Raw genomic sequence first — 23565 nt, forward strand, 5'->3', positions numbered from 1 at the left:
CCAGGCCACCTCGTATTTAGCACACAGTGAGCCACATATTTGCACAGAGCGAGTGTGTGTGGATGTAGAGATCGCTCGATCGCTATAGCTAGCCTTGCTCATCCAGATGGGAGCTATTTATGCTGCTGAGTCATTTGCAGCGAATGTCACTGAGGGATTCCAGGCTGGGCTCTGAGCCCCAGCACCACAGACCTCATGGCTGTCTGCCTCATCTTAAGTGTTCACAAATGAGAGAGAGGAGAGAGAGAGAGAGAGAGAGAGAGAGAGAGAGAGGGTCCCCCATCACAAGGAGATATTTTTGCCACAGGAAAAAGAGAATTTCTCGTGAACAGTGTCTATTTCAAGTCATTGCCAACCATCCGGGACACAACACCCATGCAGCTCATCCAACTCTTTCATTGTGTAAGGGAGAAAACCGACACCCAGAGAGGGCAAAGAGCTCGCCCAGTGCCTCACAGAGAATGGGCGACAGGGCTGGTGCTGCACCTCAGGCCTTCTCAGGATTATCTGAGGTTCTTTCCTGCCCCAGGCACGGGCTTCCGCTTTCTCCCCCCCCGCCCGCCCCCAACACACACCCCAGCATTTGGGCTCCCTGCGGAGCTTCCCGCCCTCTTTGGAGCTGTCACTGAGCACTTCGTTCCGTAGGATCCTCACGACAGGAGCTGAGATCCTCTTGTTTTGTGCTCTCCTGCTCTGGGCAGGGTTGCTCAGTGCACTGTGTATTGGGAGTTACATAAAACCAAACTCAGCACCAATTCCTGGGGAACCCTGATTCTCCATTTGAAAAATCGCCCATTTATCTCCACCCTCTCTTTCTTGTCTTGAAGCCAGTTCTCTATCCATGCAAAAATAGACTCCCTCCCACTCACCACCCACCTCTGCCCAATTCTATCATGAATCGATTTTATTAATAGGCTTTGGGATAGAATCTTGACAAAGGTTTTTTTTTTTTTGTGCAAGTTACCCTTTATCTCCCTGTATAGTTTATTGTTCAAAGAATCCTAATAAACTAGTCAGGTGGGATTTGTCCTTTACATAATATATTCATTAACCCACTCTTTCTTGCTGTAGAGAATGTTTCAAATGTTCAGTGATGTCTACCCTTCATGATAAAGATCCTATGCAATTGTTCTCAGAGACAGGAGAGGGAGATTCAAAGCTCACAGGCTTTGGAATTAGGACTGGGTTAAATTCTAGCCACTTAAGTGGTTCCGTATCCTGTGAGAATTAAACGAAATATGTGCAAGGTGGCTGACACGTAGTAGGTGTAATAAATGCGTAAATGCAGGTTTGTGAATAAGTGAGCAATTGAATGAATGAGTGGCTTGGGACCCACATGAACTAAATCTGAAGTGTGACCCGAAGTCAGACCTCTCCAGGAGGAAGATGGTTTGAGAAGCCTTGGGAAGTACACTCCAGGACCTGGGCTGCTGGTTGGGCTGTCTCAAACCAGCAAAGAAGACTCTCCACCCCAAGTGCAAGAAGCTTGTTCCCTAAGCTCAAGGAAAAGTCTGGAGTCTAGGTTTAAAAGAGAAAACTCCTTGAGAGCCCAGAGTGTGTCTTGTCTGTCGTTAGATGCTAACCTTCCCCCAACTCGAGCCTGCATCTGGCTGGTATAGAACAAGTGGAGAGGGCCACAGTAAGTATGCACTGGGTTGGGTGGAGTTGGATCTGTCTTCACTTCAGTTGACTGACTTGGCTTGACTTAAACAGAGTAGACCCAAGGTGCCTTGGCTTGCATTCACTGGAGTAGTTTTGAGTTTACTAAAGAACCCAACTCTTGAGCCTACCAAGAGAGAAGCTTCCTGAATTTAGCTAAGATCCGATCCTCATAGCACAGGAGAGACCCAAAGGATGATGTTCTGGGGATACTTCACAGCCTTCCAAAGATGGTGGCATCTCAAAGAAGACCAAACCATGGCCAGGACTGAGAGAAAAGGGTAGCAGTCTTGGCTTGGTGAGGGAGTGCTGCAAGGAATCTTTAGGAATCTTTCCAGCTAATTGGAACTCTTCCAGGACCTAGCTGTATTTTTTTTGACAGTCAGAGTGGACAGTGAGAGAGAGAGAGACAGAGAGAAAGGTCTTCCTTTGCCGTTGGTTCACCCTCCAATGGCCACCACACCGCACTGATCTGATGGCAGGAGCCAGGTGCTTCCTCCTGGTCTCCCATGGGGTGCAGGGCCCAAGCACTTGGGCCATCCTCCACTGCACTCCCGGGCCACAGCAGAGAGCTGGCCTGGAAGAGGAGCAACCGGGACAGAATCTGGTGCCCTGACTGGGACTAGAACCCGGTGTGCCGGCGCCGCAAGGCGGAGGATTAGCCTAGTGAGCCGTGGCGCCGGCCCGGACCTAGCTGTATTTTTAAGGCATCCCATTGCACCGTTGCTGGCATACAAGGACCTGTGGGGGTACTCGCCTCCGTGGGAGGATGGCCTCCGGGTGAGGGAGCCAAGTAGACTCAGCAGTGAGGGGAGGAGTCAGGCTCGGGCTGTGAGCCAAGCAGAGCTTCTCATTTCAGAGGCTGGGTCATGGTGAACTGCCCTGGCTGCTGGAGTGAGGATCTGGAGGTCTGAGTGGGATGTGATTGCAACTCCAGACTCAACTCAGGCAGTGTTGCTGAAGGAAGAGTGTGTTAGTCCGGGTTTCACAACCACAGCCAAATACCTGAGACAAACTAACTTTATGGGGATAAAAGGTTCATTCCGGTTCCCAGTTTTGGAGGCTCACAGTCCGAGATCAGGCAGCTCCACTGGTTCTACCTCTGGTGATGATGTTTGTGCCAGGAGAGCCCTGAGGCTGTGGAGAGCACCACATGGTTGGAGAGAGCAATCACTGTCCATCTATGTCTGTCCTCACAAGTCCACCCTAACAACCTGATCCAATCAAATCACCTTCCCAAGTCCCTGCCTCTAAACATGGTTATTGAATCAAGTTTCCACCTCCTATTACCATTAAGACTTTGGGGACCAAACATTTAACACATGGGCTCTTGGGGGACACCCAAACCAATGTCCAAACCACAGCAAATAGTGACCTAGGAAATGCACTGGGGAATCCAGCAAGAGCTCTGGCAGCCCACACTGTGCTGGGGTTCTGGGGCTGGTCCCATCATAGAACGCAACCAGGCACCCTAGAAAGGTAGGAACCGAGGAGAGGGAGAACTCCAGGTGAGCAGGAGCTGTTCTTGCACTTGGCCATGGCTGTGACTGACTCCTGCATTACCCTGGGAGTAATCAAAGGAAACATTCTGTTCCTCTCACTCCAGCTTTGTGTCTTTAAAACTCTGGGAGCAGGTTAGGCATCAGAGTTTGATGAATGAGTAATTGAGTCGGAGCAAGACTTAGAAAGCCAGTGGAAGATTTCAAGATGGAAAATTTCACGATCTCATGATGGCCAAGGTCCAGGGCGGAGATGCTCAGCATGAGAGGGGAGCAGAGACCCAACAGGTGCCCCTCAGGAGTCTGGCTGATGGGGAAGTTTGGACTAAATGGAAGCAAGGGGCAGGTGGTTCAGGGTTGGTGCAGAATCACCTTCCTCAGAGTCCTGGGGTCCCAGGAAGTGTTCGCAAGGGCCATTACAGAAGGGGGAGGAGTGTCCCAAAGAGAAGATCCAAATACCACCACCCCCAACCCCATTTCAATCACAAAGTTCTGCTTTTCTCTCTCATATACTGTATTTCCAGATACACTTCTTTTTCATTTATGATTCTCTCGATTTAAAAAAAAATTTATTTGAGAGGCAGAGTTATAGACAGAAGGAGGGACAGAGAGAAAAGTCTTCCATCTGCTGGTTCACTCCCCAGATGGCCACATTGGCCGGAGCTGGGCCGATCTGAAGCCAGGAGCCAGGAGCTTCTTCCAGGTCTCCCACACAGGTGTAGTAGCCCAAGAACTTGGGCCATCTTCTACTGCTTTCCGAGACCATTAGCAGAGAGCTGGATCAGAAGAGGAGCAGCTGGGACATGAACCAGTGTCCATATGGTATGCTGGTGCCTCAGGCAGAGGCTTAGCCTACTACGCCACAGCCAGCCTCATCGGCTTTTTGTTTTTTAATGCCTTTGGAAAGTCCTGGAATTGACAGAGCCTAGGCCTGTGGAGATGCTGCTGGATTCACACCGCAGCCCCACCCCATTCCACTTGTGGGACTTCATCCCCCCAAGGGGTGAGAGCCTTAGCTACGATGCTGCAGGATTTCCCAGAGGCTAGCACGTGTGTGGCAGACGCTCTGTGAGATCGTTTCAAGTGGCATACAGATGAATATTTATTATCGTAATAGCTCGCAATTGATGCATGTTAGAAATAAATAACCAGCACACCAAACTCCGTGATTTATTGAGGATAATACAGCATTTCCTTTGAAAATAAAATTGTGCACCTCTTTTAAAGGCAAATCAGTTTAAAAAGATACACTCAGTAAATGAGTAGTATTGATAGGGCAGGAACCATGGAGATGGTGGTGATGAGAGAAGCACTGAGACCATCCATGGAAAACACCAATCCCAGTGTTTGTCGCTCCAGATTCGTGCTTGGATCCATCTGTTCACTTGAACTCCCTGAGACAGTCAGATCTAATATCAACTTTATCCACTTGGACAAGGCAGGTGCTCAGGCCCGGATAGCCCAGAACATGGCGTTGTGTTGGGGCTCTGGGATCAGCCGTGAGTGGCCCGTGAGACAGTTGTCAGGCACAGGTTAACTACTACAGGGAGAGAGGTATTTCCTTTTCAGCTGACTTCATCAAGGAGAAAGTCCCATGTACAGGCAAGCATTTCCATAACATCCCCTTCTCAGCTAAGAGCCCCAACCTTCAGCTGGCCACAGTATCTAGCTAGAATCAAGTGACAATGATTTATTTCCCTTGTATTCATTTTTTAACCATTGTCTTCCAGTTAAGAGCACGATGCAGAAAACACTAACTTAGTAATGGTTCTGCTTGAAAGTGTTTTGACTTCACAATGGTGCAAAGGTGATTCTAACTCAGCAGGCACTGTCCGGGGTGTCGGACTTGACCTTTCCCAGGCTGGTGCTCTGGGTGCCTCTCTGGTGGTGCCGGGCAGCAGCAAGCCCAACTCCCCATCAGCTCCCCGGGGTGCTGTGCTCCGAGCTAGGGTGCACGGCGGGCTAGGGGCATCCAATGCATTTTCCACGTATGCTGTCTCCAACACATTGGGACCTAAGTACATCGTAAGTGAAGGAGCCTCCGTACTGGTTTCCTGTGTATGAGAAGGATCTTACACTCCCTTTGAAAATATCCGTATTCAGGGTTAAAAGAGGAATCTGCTACTCTTGTTGAGTGTGCAGTGAGTAATGCCGCAACCAAGATGTACACAAGGTAAAAAGGTAGAGGGAAGAGCTTGCCTGGCAGAGACACTGCAAGGGGGTCCCTGGTTCTGGAGCCCACACCAGGCCCAGAAGCAGAGCTTTTCTCCCTGCCTCAGAAACTTCTGAGCAAGCCTTACCCTGGGGAGTGCAAAGGAGGCCCCAAGCTGGGGAGGTGTCCCACCGCCTGCCCATTGAACTGAGCGCCCAGGGGCCAGGAGGGCAGCCTGGCCAGTGGGGAGTAGGTTTGGAGCTGTCCCCAGGGGCGACTGGAGCAGATCCAAGGCCTCTGGCTCCTGACAAGTCCGTGCAGACAAAGGACGAGCCAGTGGCTCCAGCAGATGGCGGAGGAAGGAGCAGAGGGCAGGACAAGGCAGCCTGGGCCAGCCTGTGACAGGGGTTGCGTGTGAGTTCAAGTGTATTAACAAGTCACAGAAGCCACTGGTGCCACACTCGGACAGGAAAGAGGATGACAGGGGTGTCCCCGAGTGCCCAGAATCAAAGGGGAAGAGAGCACCATGCTCAGGGAAGACAAGAACTGCAGGCGAGCCAGGGGTCTGGGAGCAGGCCTGGGGCCAGTGCTTTCCAGGGTCCCTGCAGGCTGAGGCAGTCGCTGCCGTGGTCTCCGCTTCCTCAACCCAGGCTTTTGTGGGAAGCTCTTATTTTTTTAAATGCCGTCAATTCAGAGGGAAAAAAAAATCAGGACTGTGCTAACTGAACAGTATACAAAGGTACATCAAAAACTTCATGGAAAATGAAGCTAAGATACAAGTTTATTTTGGTGGGAAAGATCTAGAAAGCTGGAGTGGGCATTTGGCCTAAGAGGCCCACATCCCACACTGGAGTGCCTGGGTTCAATATCTACCTCTGGCTCTGGACTCCAGCTTCCTGCTAATGTAGGCCCTGGGAGGCTGGGTGACGGCTCAAGTCGTTGGGTTCCTGACTCCCAAGTGGAAGATCTGTATTGAGTTCCTGGCTCCTGGCTTCACCCCAGCCCAGCCCAGCCCAGCCCTGGCCATCAAAGCCCAGCCCAGCTCAGCCTAGCCCTAGCCATCACAGGCATTTGGGGAGTGAACAGATAGATGGGTATGCCCTCTCTCTCTCTCTGATAAATAAGTTAAGTAAAAAGTTTTTAATTAATGACTAAGCAGTCTGTAAGAAGTTCATAGAAAATGAGTATTATGAAAAAAACTATGCATGGCTTTCAAAATTTCTTTGCACCAAATAATCCATTAATTCCATTTTTTAAATGAACCTTATTTTTTTATTATTATTATTTTTTTTGACAGGCAGAGTGGACAGTGAGAGAGAGAGACAGAGAGAAAGGTCTTCCTTTTGCTGTTGGTTCACCCTCCAATGGCCGCCGCGGCCGGCGCACCGCACTGATCCGATGGCAGGAGCCAGGAGCCAGGTGCTTTTCCTGGTCTCCCATGGGGTGCAGGGCCCAAGCACTTGGGCCATCCTCCACTGCACTCCCGGGCCACAGCAGAGAGCTGGCCTGGAAGAGGGGCAACCGGGAAAGAATCCGGCGCCCCGACCGGGACTAGAACCCGGTGTGCCGGCGCCGCTAGGCGGAGGATTAGCCTAGTGAGCCGCGGCGCCGGCCCTAAATGAACCTTCTGAAGTACCCTCAAATACCACCGCTCTGCGGCTGCTGGACGAACTTCTGTTCATCCACTACAACTCCCCCAAAATGCCCCTTCCTCCAGGAAGCCTTCTGTGACCGGCCCCTCCTGCCTGGCCACCCTGTCCTCAGATCTGCTCCCGCCCAGAGTTTGTATTTCTTCCCGTCTCAAAAGTGCATCTGCTTTGGTCCTCTGCTCCATGTAAGCTCCTGGAGAGCACCCACTGGGTCTTGCCATGTCTGTGGCCTGACAGGTGCCACGGCGTTGGTGCAAGGAGGCAAGTCGGCATTCCAGGTGTCAAGATGGCCAGGTCTCAGTGTGCCAACGATGAATCCTGACATCTTCACTGCTTAGTACAACACGGATTTGTTTCTTGTTCATGTTAAGTCTGCCAGGGAGCCAGCAGCTCTCCACTGAGCTTCCTTCCAGGCGGTGACTGAGGGATCCAGGCTAGCTTTGCCTTTCTGGGCCTGGAAGCGACACCCCTTCATCCGGCCGACAGCCCATGGGCCCATGGTGTCTTACACCAAGGAGTCGAAAGCACGCCTGGGAGCAGAGGGGTAGCCACTGAGGCCACGCGCGGCAGCTGGCAGTGGTGGTGAGGCTCCAGAGCCCAGCAGGTGGACTCCGGCTGCTGGAGGCGCCCAGGCAGACAGAGCCAATGGTTGTCAGGTAGCAATGGGACTATTCATGGTCAGTGCACGGAACTGCCTCTTAATTTGCACATTTAACTTGAGACATCCTGAAAAGTAGAAAAGGGAATGGAGAGAAAATGTCATTAGCCAGAGCTTTCCACCTTCCTTTATTTTTCCAATCAGTAAACACTAGGAAATGAAAATCAGGTTGATGGAAAATAGAGGTCAAATGCCAGTGAGCAAGCCATTTAGAGTGAAGCCACCACCTGGCCCCCTCTGCATCTCATCTGAGGCCCACGGTGATCTGGCAATGACTGAGGCTGCTCAGAGGCTTCTCTTCCATGAGCCGATTCAAGTGCACTCAGGGGTCCTGATCCTCCACGCACTGCTGGCCTTGGCCAGACCATGGCTGACCCCAAATCCGTGGGCCCTACCCCAAGAAGCTGGCCCTGCCTTCGCCAGCCTGGGCATGGCGCCATAATAGCTGTGTCCTTGGGGGAGGAATCACCGGATCTGAGTATCAGAAAGCCTGCAAGCTTAGGAGCCAAGAGACCTGGGTTTGAATTCTAGCTGTTTCCTAGGAAGTCGAATTCCCAGCAAGACCCTGCACTCCTCTGGGTTTCCATTTCATCACCTTGACAACAAGGGCAATGAAAACACCTTCCTCTCGAAGGCTAGGAGATGACACCCTTAAGGGCCTGGCACACGGCAGGCTCTCAATGGATGTCATCTCGCTTCCTTTTCCCCCTGGGTGTGGAGGAACTGGACCCCCCTCCCACCAGTGGCATCTGTCTCTGGGGCCAGCCAGTTCTCATTCGCACACCTCAGAGGACAAGGGGTTCACGACGCCCTGCTCTCTTTTTCTGTGTTTGTGATGAGAGGATCTGATAACCCTGGGGACTGAGGTTTGTGGGAATGGCCATTGGCCAACTGCCCAGTCTGACTGACCAATTCATTTCCAGTTCACAAATGGAATCCATCCCATGGGAGACGGCATTGGGACTGGGGTCAACTATCCCAGGGATGGCTCTGGAAGACTATCATGACCATGGGGGAAGTCCACCGTGAGATGGAACATGGGGAGGTCAAAGCAGGGCAGATAGAAACCCAAAGTGGGAATGCATTTCCGTTACTCATTCCTCAAACACTCACCATTTGTCCACCATGCCAGGCCCCAGGCTGTGCAAAGGTGACAGAGAACTGAACCAGTCACAGGCCCTGCTCTTGGCAAGAGTGGCAGCCATGTAGATGTGCTATTGAAATCCCACAGGGTGCTGAGATGGAGCGAGCATGGGAGTTCAGAGGAGGGGCACCAGGCTCCCCTGGGGGAGGGGATGTTCAGGAAGAGAGGAGGAGACAGGCAACACCAGGGAGAAAAGACAGACAGAGGGACACCACGACGCAGGCATGGCGGGAGGAACAGCCGAGGTGCAGGAGACCCATGCTGTGTCCCTGTCCTCTGAGGCGGTGCATTGGGTCAGCTGGTGGCAGGAGCCACGGAAGCAGGGGGCTGTGTTTTGCTTTTGTTTTCAGGAGATTTTATGGAAACACAACCTATGTTCCTCAAAGTGCTCATATCATGTGGACGGCTCAGTGGCTTTTCGCAAAGTGAACACACCCATGTGTCCCACCCCCATCAAGAGATGGAACCTTCTGGAGTCACGGGAAGCCCCGCTGCCCCCTTACATAGGCACTGTATTCCCCCAAGAGAACCCCTTCCCGGCTTCTAACCCCAGAGATGTGCTGGTTTGTTTCTGGGCTTTCAGTTAGCAAAATCCCAAGTTCACTGGACTCTCGAGGATTTGGCTTCTGTCCCTGTGCGTCACGCTGGAGATGCACATTGTTGCCCTTGCGGCAGCTGCTTCTCAGTGCTGTTGTACGCCATGGAGTGCCTGTACCAACATGCACTTATCCGCCCTCATGTTGACGGACACTTGGGTTGTTTTCAGCGTGAGGCTCCTGGGAAAAAAGCTGCCACAGAGATGCTTGTACACGACTCTGGATGAACGCATACATGCATCTCCGCTGGTTTTAGGCCAAGGGGCGGGGCTGCTGTGTCACAAGGGTGCAGGTTCAGTTTTAGCAGATGCTGTCAGAGGCTTTACCCAAAAATTCCAGGACCAACTGACACTCGCTCCTGTACTGCATGAAAGTTCTCGCCAACATCTAGCAGGTTCTGCCTTTTCCCACTGGCCGTTCTGGTGAGCATGTAGTGGTTACTGATGTAATCTCTACTCCCCCGATGACTAATGAACTTGAACACCTCTTGATGGGCTTACTGGCCTTTTGCACATTCTCTTTCATGTCCCTGGAAGGGGAGCTGAGTAGCCAATCAGGGTGACTGGGGCTGTGGGAGCAGGCCCCCTAGAACCTCTGTCTCACACCAATGGGGGTTCTCTCATAGGCACCAGGCTTCACCCACTTCGTCTCCTTCCTCAAATATTCACTGCCTCCCTCAGAGGTCAAACTGCTGTCAACGTCTCCCAGAGGAGGGTCCAGGTTTAGAGAGGGGAATGAGTTGCCCAAGACCTCACAGGTGGAGCGAGGCATGGAGCCCAAGACTGGGGGCCCTGGGTACATCTCCTCTCCCATGTGCCCTGGAGGAGGCAGCCCCAGGGAGGGCAGAGCAGGAAGGAAACAGAACAGAAAGTAAAGAAACAACTACAAGGACATGGCTCTCACTGCGGAGTTCGCAAAAGAAGCCATTCTCTTCTCTTTCCTCTCTTCCTTCCCACCCCCTCTCCTCTCTATGCATGTCACCCAAGCTCTCTGCATCTGGAGGCTGGTGCCCCAACTTTGACCCAGTGCTGATGCCCGCAGTGCTGCGAAGGGTGGAGTCAAACCAACTGCAGTCAAATCCGGGTCCTTCCCCTCTCACTGTGTGGCCCTGGACCGGTCACTTTGCCTGCCTGAGCCTTCTATCCTCTGTCTGTTTCAGTGGTCCTTTCCCCAGAGCCTGTGGCCAGAAGTCAATGAGATACAGTGGATGAAGTGCCCGGCAGGGTAGGTGGGCTCATGCAGACCTTGGCTTACTGGGCATATGCTCATTACTTCCTCCCCCTACCTCCCGACACTTCCAGGAGAGGCAGGGTTCCCTGTCCTGCCTGGGGGCCACTCCCTGGGCTTCCTCCCCCTGAGTAGCAGGGTCAGCTTCCTTTTGTCTCCTGGGGCCACAGCAGGTCCCTCATGGGTTTCCTAGCTGTCTGAGAGCAGGTGTGACGGGGCAGGGACAGCATCCCTCCCTCCCCATATCCGCCCCCTCCCTACGTCTCCCTGCAGCTGTCTGCACTCGGGCTGACAGCCACACAATTAGCCCCAGAAGGGCCTTGCTCTTCTCAAGGGCTCTCATCTCAGAGCCCAGATGCCTTTATTTTGGGAGCCTTGCTTAGTAAAGTGTTTCATCAATGCCACCTCCAAGCAACACCCCCCCAGCCGCCGCCACACACACCCCACACACTCCCATCTTGCCTGTCCGTCCATTCATTAATCCAGTTAGCATGTGATGAGCATCTCCAGACAGCCTGCTAGGCACCCAGAGACCCACAAAGACCCTTCCCTCTCGGAGCTTCTCTGCAGAGGGAGAGACAGACGATAAACAAGCAGCTGGCTACGGTAAACAGGATCAGGCTGGATGGTGCCCAGGACCATGGACAGTGTGCAGGGAATGCTCTGGCAGCGAGGCACCATGGGCGGTCTGTGCAGTTCCTACACAGGGCAGGGGAACTCAAGCCCACTGCCTCCAAGTGGATATCCTTCTCTGGTTTGGACTCCAAAGTCAACCTTGGCAGGAAGGGCCCCATGACAGACCCTGGGGAGAAGAGGGCATGTCCTGGGATGTGGCAGCTCCAAGAGGTCCTGGCTGCTCCCGGCCTGGCCTCCAGCTGCTTCCTCCCTTCCCTGCATGCCTGGCTCAGTCCCAGTTCCTCATAGGTGTCTGCATCTCCTGCCCCCATTGGCAGGGAAGGGAACTGCAGGAACTATTCCTTGGGCCACCATCTTGGTGTCTTTGGAGTCCATGGAGTCCAATCATCCGGGCAGTCCCCCATGAAACACTAGGGACAAGGTCAAGCTCACACAAGGCTGGTGGATGCTTTCTGATCTGCACGTTCAGGCCTCCCTCACTTGCCTCTACCTTTTACCTCCTTGCTGATTTGTTCTCTCCATCTCCGTCTCATCTTGCTTTTCCTCTCTCTTCCTGTCTCTGTCTCTAATTCATATCCCAAATCTGATTTTTATCTAAACATTCATTCCCTTTAAATAAAAAAAACATGCTGAACCCCTACTGGGTGCCAGGTAAGGGGTGAGGAGCTCGGATCTCATCAAAGATGAGTAAGACATGGACGTCCCCGGAAGGAGATGAGTCATGTGCTGACATCAGGGCAATGGGGAGGCTGAAAGTGACCCGTGCCATCAAGGAGACACTGATAGGAGCCACAGAGGGGGGCTCCTGGAGGAAGTGGTGTTTTTTAGTCAGAGCTTGAAATATGGTCAACGTTAACAAAATTTGTTCAGGATGTAGGCAGCGAGGTTGCTCTCCAGCCAGCCAGTTGCTCAGACACCAGCTCATCCGGGTGGAACATAGGGAATTTGAATATTATCTTTCAGCCAGTTCACCGGTCTCTGATCTTACAGATCTCACCACCTTGTCCATCTCTCTCCTCTTTTCCATTCACACTGAACCCTTCACAGACTAGAAGACAGTACACTTCCAAGCTCTGCCTTCAACTTCCTTTTCTCTCCAGCCTCTTTTCTCAAATCAGTCATTCTCTGCAGCATCCTTTCTCCTTCAACTCCACCGTCACGGGTGTCTTACAGTCCAGGTCTGACTGCCTTGACTCAACTCTCTCATCCCCGGTCACCAGCCTCCCAGGGCTGTTGTGCAAATCAAACATGACAAAGGTGTGGAAATGCTGCCTATTGGTAATGAGACTCTTTGGTGTTCGTGAGGGCTTTTTGGACTGCAAGTGACAGAAATCCAACTCCAAATGGCCTGAAGGGAAGACAGAAGGTCTGGCTGTGGGCCTCAGACACACGCTCTTTCTTCCTTTTTGGATTTTGTGTTGGTATCACTCATGGGCAGGCTCCCCTTTCAGTTGACTACTCCTTTACGAGCTGAGTAGCTCCCATGGAATTAGAGTATCCCTTTCTCCATGGTTCCAGCAAAGTTTTGGGATTGAGTGTCAGGGCACAACCTCTCAACCAATTCCCAGATCCAGGCGAGGGCCACATACCACCACCAGGAACTGGTGAGAAGGTGACCTTACCCCACAATCCATAAACCATGAATGGGAACTGGGTAAGTTTCCCCACGAGTGTTGTTTCACAGTTATAGGAAGAAGGTAGAATGGTTGGCTTGCAAATCAATCTCCTTGCTTAAGAGAGACAAGGAACATGTTTACTCCCTCAGCCTAGGGGTCTTCTCAAAAAAGTCTCTGAGCTTGCAAAGAAGTGTTGGGTGCCTCAGCTGTGGTCCTGCAGAACCTTGCTCCTCCTTGTCATCAGACTTATCTCATTTGTTTTAATTTTCTGCTTACTTATCTGACTGCTTCACATGATTTTAATTATTTGGAAAGCAAACCTAGTGTCTGTCTTGCCTGTTGCAGTATGCCTGGTGTAGTAAATGGTGGATGGATGGATGGTTTGGTGAACAGTTAGGTGAGTAGATAATAGATAGATGGTTGAATGAATGGCTGCATAGTAGGAGAGATGATGGACGGGCAAATAAATGGTTGGATGGATGAGTGGATGGATGGGTGGGAGGAATGGGTGGATGGATGGATGGATGGATGGATGGATAGGTGGATGGATGGATAGGTGGATGGATGATTTGGGAAGAAACTGATGAAATATTTTAAATGTGCTAAACCTGGACTGCCTGTGGACACACAAACAGAGCTGTCTCTCAAGCTGTTGATAGATGGACCTGGAGTTAGCAGAGGTCTGAACTGGAAAAAGGTCTAGGAGTGGAGACTATCACCATGGAGCCTCTAACAGAGGCCATGGGAGTGGATCAAGATCAGCAGAGAGGAGGCAAAGTGGCACACCCAAGGTCACACAGCCCATCAGTGACACTTGAACTTGTGATTCCAAGCCTGTTCTCGTTCCCTCGTTCTTCTTTCTCATTCCCCCTTCCAAGGCAGTCTGGCCACTACTGGGGACGGCAGCACAGAGTTAATGCCTCTGCCTTCTCCCCTCCCTCCCCCTCCTCAAACCGCTCAGCCAGAAGGGAGCAGCTGCCTGGGAGGACAGAGAGACAGATTATGTAAACTGCGATTGCCACCCACAGGAGGAGGAGGACAGTGAATAGGTATTGAAATGCGCTTTCAATAATGCATGTCCTCCTCCGCAGAGGCCTAGGGCGGGGACCAGCCTTAAAGAGACCCAGCTTTCCATCCCCAAGGGCTGGCCACACAGGTCTGGAGGACTCTGTGGACATCCACCCCAGGGATCGCCAACCTCCCACCCCTGGTGACACCTTTTTCCCCTCCTGGCCTCAGTGCATTTGACTTTTGAAAGATTCTGTTTCCCAAACATGCTGCATTTAAGTCATGACTAATTCATCCCCTCCATTTTTTATTAATCAAAGACACTTAACTGCCAGTCAGAGCTTTGATCAGCAAGAAGAAGCCACAAGGAGACACAGTCCAATCCAGAGCTAAGAAGTAGGACAGCATTCTAAGTCAGGCCCACCCTCTCTGTCCCGCCCCCCCAACCCCCACCCATCACTGACTCTGGAAAGGCCAAGAGACAGAGAAGGCTGGGTTAGGGAACAGGGATCCCACCCCGCACCTTGGTCCTGCAGAGGGGGAAACTGACACCCAGAGCTGGTCCCTGGACTTCACCTGGGGTCCCCAGCAGGGTCAGTGGCCTGGCCTCACCACTTTTATCTGACCTAAAACTTGGCAACGAGACAGACACTTAAGGAATTGGAAAGACAAGAGCAGAGCAGGGAAAGGAAGGAAAATAGGAGTCTTCCCAGTGCCCCTGCTGTGCGCCAGACCCACTTGATTCAACCTCCCACTGCTCTCACACAGGCACCGTGGCAGGTACCATCGCCATTCCTGCTGTGCCTAGAAGGAACCCAGGCACCAAAGAGGCTCCAAGGCCAAGGTAGCCCATGTGGCTAGGAGGCGAAGGGTCAGGATTCTGGCGAGCTCAGCCCCTCCCCAGCCTGGCCAGGTGGAGGCAGGAGCTCATTCAGACCAGATATGGAGTTGCACTCCCCACTTCAAACCTGTGTGGGTTAGGCTGACGATCTCACCTCTCTGATCCTGCATTCCCGGGATGAGGAGTTGGCAGAACTCCTTGTTCCTGGAGTGACTGTGGACGATAACAAGAGACAGTGCACTAGAACCCCCAGAGCAGAGGCTGGGGCACCATGCTCAGGAAAGGTATCCTCCCCCGCCATTCTCCAAGCCGGCAGGAGCCAGGGCACGAGGTGTGATTGCTTATGTCTTTGAGGATGTCCTAGGCTGTGGATCAGGGCAACGTGGCCTTGACCTCGCTCTGTCATCAGCGAAGTGGAATGTTTTCCTCTGGGCCAGTGATTCCAAGACAAGAGGCGAGGCTCTGTCTCTCCAGGTGACTGCTCTCCTGGTCCCTACCATCTGCTTCCAGGCTGGTTTTGTTGATGTCAGGTTGGAGAGGGCCGGAGAGTTCCCACCACACTCCTGGACATGCTGTTTCTTTCCCCAAGGCAGTGGAAATCCCAGCTCCCAGCAGCTGGACAGAGCACCCTGCTGGGCTTGCCACACTCTCTCCTCTACAACCAGGTAGGACTTGACCGCCCGGTCTCCCTCTAGACATGATTTTCAATGAATAAGTGCAGAAAAGAAGAAGAAAACCCACCGTGGTGCCTGGGCTGGAGCGCTAAGCAGTTCCTTGGGTGGGATTTCCACGTACATCAGTGAGGGATACAATGCACGAGCCCTCGTGTCCACCTGAAACCTCCGACTGCACCAAACCCTGTGTGGTTTTCCCACACACACATACCCACAGTAAAAGTTTCATTTACAAATGCAGAAGGAGATTAGCCATAATATTTGATAAAGGAGAACAAGTAACACCAATGTAAAAATCACATACAAAAGTCATGTATGTGAATACATGCATAAACACATACAAAAACAACTGTGCTTTCTCCTCTCGTTCTCAAAATAGCTTCTGTACCGTACTCACACTTTACCTTGAAATGATGTGCGATGTTTCGACACCTACGTGATGAGATGAAGCAAGGTGGGCGGCACAGGCACTGTGATGCAGCGTCGGGCCCCTACGTGGGTCACAGGCAGGGCTACACTGAGAGCCAATCTGATAACTGTCAGGTGGATAATGTATACAGCCGGGATACAGGGGACATTGACACAGACACGACTCCCTTTTCGGGCAGAATAGAGGAAGTCAATGTGAGATTTCCTCCTGCTTCGCAAAGTGGGGCATGATCAAAAAGTTAGGAAGTGTTTATCTTTGGAATTTTCCATTTAACATTTTTGGATGCCGATGAACTGTGGGTAACTGAAACTGCGGAGAGCAAATTGCAGCTAAGAGGAGGCTACAGGGTCACAGGCCTGGGAGGCCCCCTTCTGTGCTAGCAGGGGTTAGAATGGGGCCTGGCTCTGCTCTCCGGGAGCTCCCAAGCCAGCTCTGGGGCTGTGGGGGAGGGTGGGGATTGGGCAGATGAGAGGGAGACAGACTAGAACTGCTGGGTGGTTTGGGGCTCTGGTAAAGGCTGTGAGAGCCCAGGGAGAGGCACATCACAGATGATGGAGTTGTGTGCTGAGCCTCGGGAGAAATGAGCAAGCTCGGATGCTATGTATGGTCAGAGGTCTTGACTGCCATTGGCAGTGGGAACGGCCTCCAGGCTTCGGCCAAAGAGCCACGGCACAAGAGAGCCAGGGGTCGCACGAGGGTTTAAGAAGCTCTCTCTGTAGAGGAAACTTTCACAAACACAGAACTGGAGCGGATGTCCCAAGGTGGAAGCAGCAGGCCCTGCCCAAACCACACGGACCCTGAACGGGGCAGCAGAGCTCTTTATGGAGGGTGAATGGGTTGGGCTGGGCGGCTGACTGGACGTGGCAATGCTCCAAGGACGGCACCCTGCGTTTTGGCCCCTTTGCTTGGCTCAGGGAGAGAAGAGGGGACCCACCCATGTCCAGGCCAGCGCAGGTTCCCATGGAAGCCTGGAGAGGGGCAGGCGCCCTCCAAACTGAAGAGCAACTTTGCTTCCGGCATTCCTGCGCGGCTCAACACACTCTCTGTGGCAAGTGAAAGAAACCCAACTGAGAGTGACTTAGCCAAAGGGAGGAGGTCTCAGTGTGTGCAGTGATGGCTGTTTCTACCACACCGAGCTCGGGCAGTCCGGAGGATGAGAGCAGATCTGACTTTCCCTCCAAGTGTTCGCTCTGCTTTTCTCCACGCGGGCGCCATGTTCAGACAGGAGCGCCTCCCGCAGCACCAGGCTCGCATCCCACCCCCTTGGCAACCCCCAGCCAGGAGGCGTCCAGAACTGCGGCTCATTGGCCTTTCTTGGGTCACGTGCCCGGGCCTTGACCTAATCACGGCCACCAGAAGAATGGCTTACGCCGATTGGCCAAACACTTGGTCATGTGCCCTCTACTGGCGAACCAGGGGCTGGAAGGAGACTGGGGGAGGAGCCGTTTCCTGGAGAGGGAAGTGAGCGTGGAAAGCCAAGCCGCCGTGCTCTGGATTATGGCCAGTGCGCTACATCCCAGGGCTGTCCAGACTTGGCGTGTTTGACACCTAGAGCGTGGTTCCACGGCCAGGCCTCCTCAACCCGACGCCAAGCTTCGAGGGCTGAGTGAGCAGAGATGCAGTTGACCTTTTGTACATCCGGAAGAACACAGCCCGCAGCCTGGCCAGCTCCGGCTGTCATGGGTGACAGAGAGACCCAGACTCTGCCCCCCGGGAGTCCACGGTGAGCAGAGTCTATTTTAGGAATAATTCTCCAATAATTTAGTGCAGTCAGACTTACTTTCCAAAAAATACGTCTCACTGCATTTTTTTTTCCCCTGGCACTCGGATGCTTGTATTTGCTTATAGATTAACTGCCTCCTGCGAAGATCATGAACTGAAAAGTCCTTGCAAATCTCCCTTTTACTTCCAAGTCCATGTTATCTTCAGCATTAAAAAGACCCAGCTGTCGCATCGACTGGATGTCCTCGTTAAGGAAGACCCTGGAGTTCCGTGGTTTCTTCTCTGCATGCATCTGGGTCCCTGGAAGGTGCCATGAACCCTTCACCGGCCAGGAGGGTGAGGGGCTGGAAGCGCTCTGTTACTGCAGGGACTACAACATTATAGAGGAGACAAAGGGGACTCCAGGGCTTGGGAGCTCTGTGGTCAGGGATCTGGACAAGGAAGCTATGTAGTTGATTCTGAGGACAGAAGGTATTCACCTGAGTATCTAAAGACCAGAGTTACAGAATGAGTAGGCTGTGGTGTGAGGTGTGGGGCTCCTCGTCCCCAGAGGTATGTAAGCAAGGACTCTTAAGTGGGAAGGTGGACCAGATGGCCTCAGCCTTTTCCAACAAACAGATCCCTGAACCATGGGCTGCAGTTTTGGCTCGGCCACTGCTTTGCTGTGTGGCCTTGGGTGAGACGCTACCCCTTCTCTGAGCTGCAGTGACCTAGATAATCCTCCTGGAAGCGCTGTGCCTTGTCTCAGGCATTCACACCTGCCTCTGTGTACTCACGCAGCATCTGCCCCACGCACGTCCCAGGGCTCTCAGCGCGTGAGCAGGGCGGCTCACCAGCCCCACAGGTGCCAGGCGGCTTCGCTGCTGCTTCTGTTCCTGGAGACGCTATGATTCATCACCCAGGGCCCCTCCTCCATCTGACAGGTGGAGAAGGGGGATGCAGGACCTCCCACCTCACCCTCTCCCTGTCCCCAATTGGCCCTGATCCACAGCAGATGCTGGGAATCGGCCGCTCTCCCCCAGGTCAGACTGAGGGCGGAGGCAGACCCTGACACTGGCGCTGGGAGAGTCTCCCCCAGGGTCCTCTCCACAGCAGCCTCCAGGCTAATTTTTTTAAAAGATTTATTTATTTATTTGAAAATCAGAGTTATACAGAGAGGAGAGGCAGAGAGAGAGAGAGAGAGAGAAGTCTTCCATCCACTGGTTCACTCTCCAGTTGGCTGTAATGGCCGGAGCTTCACGATCCAAATCCAGGAGCCAGGAACTTCTTCCGGGTCTCACTTGGGGGTGCAGGGGCCCAAGGACTTGGGCCATCCTCCACTGCTTTCCCAGGCCACAGCAGAGAGCTGGATCAGAAGTGGAGCAACTGGGACTAGGACCGGCGCCCATATGGGATGCCAGCACAGCAGGCGGCAGCTTCGCCTGCTACACCACAGCGCCAGCCCCTCCAGGCTAATTTACAAGACAGTCATTACCACCCCCAGCTTGGGAGTCAGCTGAGGCCGGTGGACAAATTAGACACACCTGCCCAGCCACAGCCCTTCCAGGGGAGGCCCGGGAGCTCAACTGCCCCCTCCCCCTGCCAGGACAGTGAGCCAGGACCAGGGCCAGCGCTGACCCCCTCGTCCCTCTACCAGTGTTTGCCAGGGGACAGACAGCAGGAGTGAGCCTAGAGGTCCCCCTGCACACTGAATCCCATCAGGGGAAGTCACCTGCATTCTTCAGGCCTCCGCCTCCCCGTCTGTGAGGGAGGAGCTTGGCATCCCAGGGGCCTTCCTTCTGGTCTGCTCACCCCCCGGCCTCCATCTGGGCAGAGTTGAAAGCTTCTGGCCACACCCCACACGACAAAGCCCCGCCCTGACGTGACCCTGCCACGTTGGCACACACAGGACCCATGGAGGCGGAGGGAGGAAACCCAGAGGTTCTGCTCTTGCCCAAGAGCGCACAGCCAGGAAGGCAGTGCCGGGAACGAGGCCCAGACCCTTAACCCAGGGCAGTTCCTTGCCCAGGTGTTCCCGGGGCTCCCCAGGAGGCGAGCATCAGGCAGAGGGAGGGGCCAGGCCTAGCAGCCCCGCACCCCACCACTGCCAGCTCTTCCTCCCAGGGCCTCGTCCATGGCCAGTTCCTGTGCCTTCTGTTGAAAAGAGCCGGGCTCCAGTCTCTGCCTGGGGAGCCCTCTCCTCCACCGACATGACCCAGTGTCCCTGTGTGGGGCCTGGGTAGGCAGGGGAGGGGCCAGGTGGGTGGAGGAGGCAGGAGAAGAGACAGGAGAAGGGAGGAAGCTGCCACCCTCTGGAGCCACCAGCCCAGGCCAGGGCACAGCAGAGCAGGAGAGGGATGATGGGATGTGCCTCCCGAGCACTGATTTGCACAAATCAAGAGGGATGCAGAGATGATCTGCCCATTTGTCGGTGAGCACACTGATGCTCAGACGTGAAACACCTTGCCTGGGTCACAGGACCAGAAGGCGCCGGAGCCCAGGTATAACCACCGCGAAGCCCCACCCAGGGGAGCCGAGCGAGGCAGCTTCCCCCAGGAGGGCAGCTTAGCAAGGGAAGCAGCCCGGCCAGGCTTAGCCTCTGCCTCCGCCTCCTCCTCACTCAGGGCACTTACAGGGGCGCCTGTGTCTCCTGGGGGCATCCTGGCACATGGCTCCCCAGGCAGGCAAGGGACAGGTAAAATCCAATCTCTGGAGTCATCATTCCCCCAGAGCTTTCCTGGAAACAGCAGGAAGCTATTTTTAAAAGCAGCATCGGCAGGCAGTAACCCGGGAGATGAAGCCCCTTCCTGATCCTCACCCTAGGGGCCTGAGATCCTCACCCTGGTCATAGCTCAGCCCCAGTCCAGGTCCAGGAGCAAGGGGCGGGGACACATCGCCTGCCAGGGAAGAGATGTGAGTGGGCTGAACCGACCCGGGCTCTACCTGCTGGGAGGGGCTTGGACCCCACCCTCACTGTGGGCGTCAGGGAGCTGCTGTGTGTGTGTGTGTGTTAGCCCGAGTGTCTCTATATCCTATCCAAGCGTGAGGTTGAGGCACAGGTGTATCTCTGTCTCTGAAAGCCAGTACACGTTGACGTGAACCCACGTGTGTGTGTATGTGTGAGTCCGAGTGTGTCTGAATCTGTTTGTTCCTGTGTGCGTGTGTGTAGGTGTCTGTAGCGTGCGTGTTTACATCTGTCTGTCAGCCTCCAAGAAAACCAGGATGTAAAGGTACACCTGCAGGAGTGGGAGGAGCCTCAGCTCTCTCTAGGACTTGGTGCCCTGTCTCCCGACTGCTCCAGTCACAGAGGGAAGATTGAGGCTGCGAGAAAGAAAGGGACTTGCCCCAGAGACTGGTACTGTGGCTCTGTGACATGCCGGCATCCCATGTCAGTGTGCACATTCCAGTCCCAGCTGCTCCGCTTCTGGGAAAGCAGCTGCAAGATGGCCCGACTACTTGGCTTCCTGCCATCCACATGGGAGACCCGGATGGAGTTCTTGGCTCCTGGCTTTGGCCTGGCCCAGCCCCAGCCATTGCAACCATTTAGGGAGTGAACCAGTGGATGGAAGACCTCTCTCTTTCCCTCTCTCTGATGCTCTGCTTTTCAGATAATAGACAAATCTTGAAAGACAGAAAACGAAAGGGCTTTGAGCTGGTCAGTCAGTTGCAGAGTGACTGAGCCCCTACTTGAGCCTGTCTGCGTGGTGGCTCAGTGCAAACTTCATTTCCAAGGCCAACACAGCTCCCTCCCTGCCTCTGGGCAGGTGAGGACCACGTGGGCCGGTCACCCCAGAGCGTTTCGCGTCGGCTGCTGGGAGCAGGGAGGTTTCCAGACATGAGTCGTCTGTGGCACATCCTGGGTGGAGCATTGATCACATTAGAGAACCTTTGCTGTCAGGGAGAGGCTGAGAGCTGTGCCTGGAGAGACCCCCGAGAGCGGCAGCCCCCAGTCTGGCAGGAGGACACACAGGTGACCCAAACTCTGGACGTGCTGTTGTGTCTGAGCGAGTGCCAACAGAGGAGCACCACACATTGATAAAATTGGATGATCCTTTATTGCCAGCAGTGGAGAGAGGGCTCATGCCTTAAAGAACTCTCGACCCCAAAGCTCAAAGCAACAGGGTTTATAAAGACAAAAACCACAAGACCGGGGCGGGGGGGGGGGGGGGGTACACGATTGCTAAGGTCAAGCTGACCTAAAACATATGCAACACTAATATTAATTATAATCTTGACCATACCAATTACAGTCTTGATGTTAGTCCTGGCACCGACCTTTAGCATATGTAGGACGTTAGACAAATTACAATCCTAACATTAATGCAGCTGCAGCCTATCTATTTTAAATTTGAGTGATTGTGCTCGGGGACCTCTGTGTTTTGCCAAGCAGGAGGTACTGTACTGTTATTGTCTGAGTTTCATGCCACAGTTTGTCTCAGACCATATTTTCACAATGGGGGGGTGCTTTCTAAAGATGGAGTCTTGGGGCCGGCGCCACGGCTCATTAGGCTAATCCTCCACCTTGCGGCACCGGCACACCAGGTTCTAGTCCCGGTCGGGGCACCAGATTCTGTCCCGGTTGCCCCTCTTCCAGGCCAGCTCTCTGCTGTGGCCCAGGAAGGCAGTGGAGGATGGCCCAAGTGCTTGGGCCCTGCACCCCATGGGAGACCAGGAGAAGCACCTGGCTCCTGCCATCAGATCAGAGCGGTGCGCCGGCCGCAGTGTGCCAGCCACGGAGACCATTGGAGGGTGAACCAATGGCAAAAAGGAAGACCTTTCTCTCTGTCGCTCTCCCTCCCTGTCCACTCTGCCTGTCAAAAACTAAAATAAAATAAAAATAAAAATAAAAAAAGCAAAGCAGAGGCCGGCGTCGCGGCTCAATAGGCTAATCCTCCGCCTTGCGGCGCTGGCACACGGGGTTCTAGCCCTGGTCAGGGCGCCGGATTCTGTCCTGGTTGCCCCTCATCCAGGCCAGCTCTCTGCTGTGGCCAGGGAGTGCAGTGGAGGATGGCCCAAGTCCTTGGGCCCTGCACCCGCATGGGAGACCAGGAGAAGCACCTGGCTCCTGCCATCAGATCAGCATGGTGCGCCGGCCGCAGCGCGCTGGCCGCAGCGGCCATTGGAGGGTGAACCAACGGCAAAGGAAGACCTTTCTCTCTGTCTCTCTCTCTCACTGTCCACTCTGCCTGTCAAAAAAAAAAAAAAAAAAAAAAAAGATGGAGTCTTGGATACTCTAAAACGGAGTCCCTCTTGTGATGTCAGGATGTTACTGGGGTTCAGGATGCCTGAGAGAGGCAAGAGCAGAATCCCAAAGAGGCACAGACGCAGGGGCAACCGCTTCTGCCTGGAGGCTCCAACAAAGTAGCGGGGAGGGGATATTTGAGTTGGGTATCAGACATTGGAAGAGAAAGGGAACCGAAAGCCGGGGACACGCCCATGTGACAGCATCTTCTCTGCTTCCCGATCCCTTGTTCTAGAGAAAGTCAGCTCCTCCCAGGTCTGCCCCAAGACTTGTTCTGCCCACCATGCCTCTCGCTTGTGCTGGCTTGTTGCCATCATCTGGGATTTATTCATCCTGTCCGCTAATGTGCTCTGGACACCACAAAGGTTCCTGGCCCTGCAAGTGGTATGGGTGATACAGACCCGGTCTCTGCAGGTAGGAGGTGGGAGTGACTAAGTTAACCCACTGCATCAGCGGCTGCTCATTCCTTCAGTGCTCGGCATGGAGAGGGACAGAGAAGACCAGAGAGAGAGGAAGGAAGCTCTCTGCACACCTGGCTAGGCAGACAGCAGTTCTTGCAACAATGCGGGAAGTGCAAAGTCTCCATGGGCCCATTTCTGAACAATAAAGCCGAGCCTCAGAGAGACAGAGTTAAGTTCTTTGAGCTTGCACATAGGCCTAAGAGCCAACCCAGGTCTGTGCGGCTCCGAATCTGGGTTCTGTCTGCTGAGCTGGGCTGATTGCCCACTCAGCCAGACACATGGGCTCTGGCAACTGCTGCTTAAGGGCCTGAACCTGTCTCTTTATGGGGCTGCTTAGGCTGTCAGTTACATTCCCTTGGGGGAAATGCCAGC

At 53.7% G+C, this 23565-nt stretch overlaps 1 protein-coding gene across 1 annotated transcript in view; it reads left to right on the plus strand.

The window, feature by feature from the left end:
• The window catches only part of CPLX2 (complexin 2), an 81793-nt gene that overhangs the window by 12246 nt on the left and 45982 nt on the right, over window positions 1-23565 (plus strand). The window lies entirely within an intron of this gene.

Source organism: Oryctolagus cuniculus, chromosome 6 (assembly GCF_964237555.1).
Source record: "Oryctolagus cuniculus chromosome 6, mOryCun1.1, whole genome shotgun sequence".
Lineage (NCBI taxonomy): Eukaryota > Metazoa > Chordata > Mammalia > Lagomorpha > Leporidae > Oryctolagus > Oryctolagus cuniculus.